This window comes from Magnolia sinica, chromosome 12 (genome assembly GCF_029962835.1).
Source record: "Magnolia sinica isolate HGM2019 chromosome 12, MsV1, whole genome shotgun sequence".
In the NCBI taxonomy this organism is placed as follows: Eukaryota; Viridiplantae; Streptophyta; class Magnoliopsida; order Magnoliales; family Magnoliaceae; genus Magnolia; species Magnolia sinica.
The window spans coordinates 74,931,624-74,937,352 of NC_080584.1; the positions used below are offsets into that span (position 1 = coordinate 74,931,624).

The window sequence follows — 5,729 nt, forward strand, 5'->3', positions numbered from 1 at the left end:
GTTGAACACATGACATTTCTTCAATACAAACACAGCCTTCTTTTTTTTTTCGAAAGGTCAATCAAACACTACCATATATAGCTCGATGTAAAATCACCCAACATCACACTGAAGCTGATGAGTATTGATTGGTTGGACTTCCATGTACTAGAAGTTTTCATTAATTTACATAATAACGTATGCATGCCTAATGAGTATTGATTATTTATCTTATAGGAGCTCTTGACTCTTGAGAATCCCATAAATTAAGAACTCCCATCTCTCTTAAAGTTGCCATGTGAAATTCATGGCCTTTTCCACTGTGGTCCATCACTTATGAATAGCACAATGTTGTCAAAATCACTACCGTACCACAAATTTTAAGAATTTCTGAATTTCTTAAATTATCCAAAAATAAAAAATAAATCTGAAAATATATAAATGGTAAATTAAAAGCTCATCAATCATCCATTTCCCATCAACATGCACCTATAAGGTAATACATGTCATGATATTGGTAATAGAGAACATGTATATGGATGCAAATCATGACAGTGTATAAAAGGCATTGTAGTCTTCCTGAACTGAGACAGGATATTCATGAAGGAATTACTCAACTTCTGTTTAACATGAATCTCTTAACAAACAAAAGGAGAAGAGATGACTATTACGTGAAATCAAGTGACCCATGTACCAAAAACTGCAAGAAATGCAAGCACGCAAGGAAAGGAATCAAATATAAGTTTGGGAACAGATTCTCAAATTACATTCAACCTAACATTGACCATCAACGTTTATAACATTCCTCCATATCAAAGACCGGTTAGACTTTCAATGATGGCAACTTAACCATTTGTACTTTGCGAGTATTATTATTTCTATAAATGCATCCAGTACAATTTTTTGAACTTTCTGAATATAATTGAGCAAGACCAAGCAAGAGGATCTTTTCATAGACTGGTGGCGTGGCGGAAATATGGTTGCACGAAGCGTGAGGCAAGAGAGACAACAGATTCAGATGTAGGAGCAGGGAGGTGTCTGTCCGCAAATGTTATCAAGTGTATATGTCTAGGAAGTGGGACATGAGCACGAGTCTGAAGCATGATTCGAAGCGGGAGCAGCACCTATTACAAGGATCCTGCAACTGAGGTTGAAGAAGGGCGGGGTTTGGAACCTTGGTTGGTTTCAATAATCTGAATTTGAAAGGGAGTTTTTTTAGTAATAAACTGAGCAGGCAGGTACTGGCATCACAGAAAAATAAAAAAATAAAAAATAGAGAATCAAATGTTGAGACAAATGAACACCAATAGAGAATCAAATGTTTAGACAAATGAAAAGCAAGGCTGGAATGGCATGCACTGGCGTCACAGAAAAAAAAAAAAAAAAAAAGTGGATTAAAGGATTAAGCACTCAAGATATGATTATTAACTCAGGAAAGCAATAAGGAAAGATGGAATGGTCTTAAAAAGAAAAAAGAAAGAAAACACCAAATGCAATGAAAGATAATTAATGGGTTGGAACATATATACCGAAGCCAATTCATAAACATGAATGTATTAAACGAAACTCAAGGGTGAGATGCCAGCCCTGTCAAAAGGTTTCAGCCCAGTTAAGAGCTCCAGCAGCAAAACTCCAAACCCATGGACATCGCTCTGTCTCTATCATTCAAAAGGCAGCCTACGAAGAAAGAATGATGAGTGTGTTTTGTTATCAGTATTTGTGTACACAAGAGAGAGAGAGAGAGAGAGAGAGAGGTTAATCCCACCTTCTAACAAGAGCAACATTGGGATGGAGAAGTGAGAGAACTTGGACTTGATTCCCAACTCTTTTAACTTGCGCTATCATTAGTTGAATATCCTTTCTTCTTAAGAAATAGTCAAACTTCAATCTTTTCATTGAGCAAAAAGGAACTTCCAATGTTAAGGAATGGAGAGAGAGATGCATCCACAAAGTATGAGATGGTGGATAAAGGCATGTCAATGGGGCCTGATATGAGAACTTATCACTTCCACAACCACTATAGATTAAACAAGACTCCCTCATCATGGCATCAAGGTATGAGAATTCCCCTCCATGAGATTCAGTCTAGTAGCCCAAATTCATGTGCTGAAGAACCAAGCCTTCCTTAATGCAGAATTCCACAATTTCACGATGGTTTTCCTCTGCAAGAACCTGAAGGCATTGAATTGCACCAAGCATTCAGAAAACAGATAAGAGACTTGTCAGCTTCCTAAAACTGAAATACCACGCACCTAAAGCATTGCCCGTTCTTTCACAAACCTGATTGAGCCTACACGCATAAGGACATATGGTAGGCACAGCAACCTTCGCAACCAAATATCTGTGATATGCATACAGTTATACAGTAATGCAAAAGGGTATAGTAGCGCATCGATACCAGGGTTTTAAATATTGTCCAGAATGACTTGGTATCATCCGAGTTATATGGGTTTCAGTCCACAACAAAATGAGTCACCGGTCAGTACAAGACTGACAAGACAGAAACCAACCAATACAGGCAAGTCATACGAGTTTCAGTCCCCAGGTACGTTGCACTAAGAAATTCTGATTTAAATCCTTGAGTTTACATGAATGAATAAAAGTGGTATGATCACCTACAACTAAATGCACGTGAACTTCCTGTGTAACCCAGCTCACATGCCTACATGTCATACATATATAGCATAGATCTGACCTATGCATAAGGCAGGCCCTACCATAAGTATCAGCTGGAGCTAAATACAGGTTAGTCCTGCTGTGCACATCCAATCAGGGTGTTGGTGGTAGGACTGGTTTAAACCACCAGCTGTCTTCTTACACATGTTGGCCCACCCAATGAGTGGAGAGTGGGCAAGTTGGGGAGCTTGTAAGGCTTCTGTTTAGTAGATTTTTTCCAGCTGCTCAAGTAGGCTTACAATAGTGAAAATTGGCAACAACACTAAACCAATAACCAATCAATATTTTCCAATGGATCAGATGTATCCTAAGTATTCAGAGGTCCCATGATGAAAATGCCAAACATGATCCATTTCATTCCACAAAGAAAAACCATTTTCTCATTTTAATCTTCCGAAATGCAGACCCTATCTCTAGATCTAGCAAATCTCAATGAAAAAGGGGGGAAAATATCCATAGAAACAAATTGAAACGCCTTAGGGTCTGTTTGGATGCCTGTAAGTTGGGTAAGTGGGAAGTGACTTATAGGGAAGTCACTTACAGGTGGTGTTTAGGGGAGAAAATTCACTTGTAAGTAACTTACAGCCTGTAAGTTACTTACAGGCAAATCTACCAAAAAACTGCAGGGCGATGGGGGTGAAAAGTCACTTCCCTGTAAGCCACTTACAGGCTCAACGGTCGGATTTTTAAAAAGAGGGGAAGATGGAGAAACACACTCTCCCTCTCTGCAATCTCTCTCTATTTGCAACGACCGCCCTCCCTCTCTGCAATCTCTCTCTATCTGCAACGACCGCCCTCCCTCTCTACTCCTCCCCAAAATGGTAGGGGTTTGATTGCAATGTTTCCTTTTCTGCTTTGAAAACGGGAGTGGATTAGGTGTTACTCGTACGCATGCTCACCTGTGCACGTGCGCACGTGCGCTCCTCTCCACACGTGTCATGGGACTCTAATCCGAACGGTTCATGTGATGAAACATCCCAGTAAACCCCCACGAACTAATTTTCACCCTGATCTAAAACTCTGGTGGGCCATAGAAAAGTAATATGAAAATCAAGGGAGGAAACTGTTTTCTTTTCCCATGGCCCACGAAAGTTTTGGATCAATGTAAAAGTTGGGCCCTATGGGTTTCATGGGATGCTTCATCACGTGGACCATTCAGATTTTGGACTAACATCACGTATTATGAGTTCTCAAAAAGTTATCACAAGAACTCGTGCCAACTGCGCAGCTGAGCATTTTGATGGTAGGGGATTGCGTACTGAGTAAACTCTGTGGGATCCATCGTGATTTATGTATTTGATCCAACCCGTCCATCCATTTTAATAGTAAACTCTGTGGATGGTTTAAAGTAAGACATGTCCAGTGGGATATATACAATGGTACAATGTACACTCATTAGATGGCTGGTTTGTTTGATGGAGGTAACCTTTATTCATGATCCATTCATAGTGCACCAGAAATATGATCTGGATCACTAGAAGGTGGGTACACCTACATCCTATGCTACTTACATATTGTGTTGCTGTTGTCGTTTGAGCACAAACTGCCAATTTATCTTAAAAAATTCATATGTTTTTTTCAAGTAAAAAATACTACAGAACGAGTGTATACTCATTTTAGGATGATCCAAATCTCATGTGAACCCCACCACAGAAACAGTTGTGACTAGTTTAATGAACCCATGGGCTGTTTGCCTATTTCTAATGGTGTGGTCCACCTAAGATGGATTCTTTTTATACATTTATTTATTAATATATTAAGGTGGGCCGCATATGGATTCTTTTTATGCATTTATTTATTAATATATTAAGGTGGGCTGCACAGATCTTATCATGAAATGCTCCCTTGGATTCTTTTAATGCATTTATTGTTTAATTTTTTTAAAATTATTTTCATGCATTTGGATTCTAAAAATTGGACGGTAATAATAATTCTGATTTTGTTATATATGGACCATTTGTGCTTAATGGTATGTATTTCATCCACTTTTATGGCCCACTTGATAATTAGTTTGGCCTAAGAATTAGCTTAAATATTCATCTTGATGGGCTTAGTAAAATTACATATTTGAGCCCATGCATTTTTATATGATCATGACATTTTGAAACAATTCCCTAATCCAAGTTTTGCTCGATGTGAATATACAATCTTTTACTTGTAAGTAACTTACAGGTTACCCAAACAGAAAAACTAACTTACCTGTAAGTGACTTACAGCTCACACCCAAACAGGTTACCTGTAAGTAACTTTCACCTGTAAGTGACTTACAGGTAAGTCACTTACAACTTAAAAGAACTTACAGGCATCCAAACAGGCCCTTAGGAACCACTGAAACATATCTCAAGCCCTAAAACAATACAAAATCAAGAAAACTGCAATGAATCAAAGAATAAAAACAACATATCTCAAGCCCTAAACAGTACAACTACCAAATACTGAAATCTTCTGAGAAGCAGAAACTATATAACATGAATGCAAAGAAAAATGGAAAAAATAAAAATAAAAAATAAAATCTTTTCACTTCAATCTTCTAAAATCCAAACCCTAGCTCTAGATCTAGTAAATCCCCACCATAACCAGTAAAAAAAAAAACCTCACAAAGCATAGAGATCGAGATACCTGATGGGTTATCGAGTTGCTGCTGCTGGAGAGAGCCGAAGGCAGCCGAGAGAGAGAGAGAGAGAGAGAGAGAGAGAGAGAGAGGGACGGGATTAGGGTGACAGAGAGACAGAGGAGAGGGATTTGGGTGAGAGAGAGAGAGAGAGAGAGAGAGAGGGGGGGGGGCGAGGGATTTGGGTGAGAGACGAACAGATAGAGAGAGCAGCGGATTTGGGCGAGACGGAAGCGGACGGCGTACTTGCGTTCTGAGTAAACTCCGTGGGGCCCACCTTTATACGTTAGATAAATCCACTCCGTCAATCCACTTTAAAAGATAATTTTAGGGCTTCAGGCCAAAAATTAAACATATCCAAGTCTCAAGTGGAACACATCACAGGAAATCATTATTCCCATTATTTTAATAGTCGGTGCTATGTGGCCCCATCATAATCTATGTGGCACCGTCCATCCATTTT

General features: G+C 39.0%; 1 long non-coding RNA gene across 1 annotated transcript; it reads right to left on the reverse strand.

The window, feature by feature from the left end:
* Window positions 1-962: 962 nt before the first annotated feature.
* Window positions 963-5,372, reverse strand: LOC131221738 (uncharacterized). The gene is made up of 3 exons (XR_009159557.1): window positions 5,275-5,372; window positions 1,745-2,151; window positions 963-1,656 (listed from the first exon to the last, which is right to left on the reverse strand). It is a non-coding gene; the product is annotated as an uncharacterized LOC131221738 (long non-coding RNA).
* Window positions 5,373-5,729: the final 357 nt, after the last annotated feature.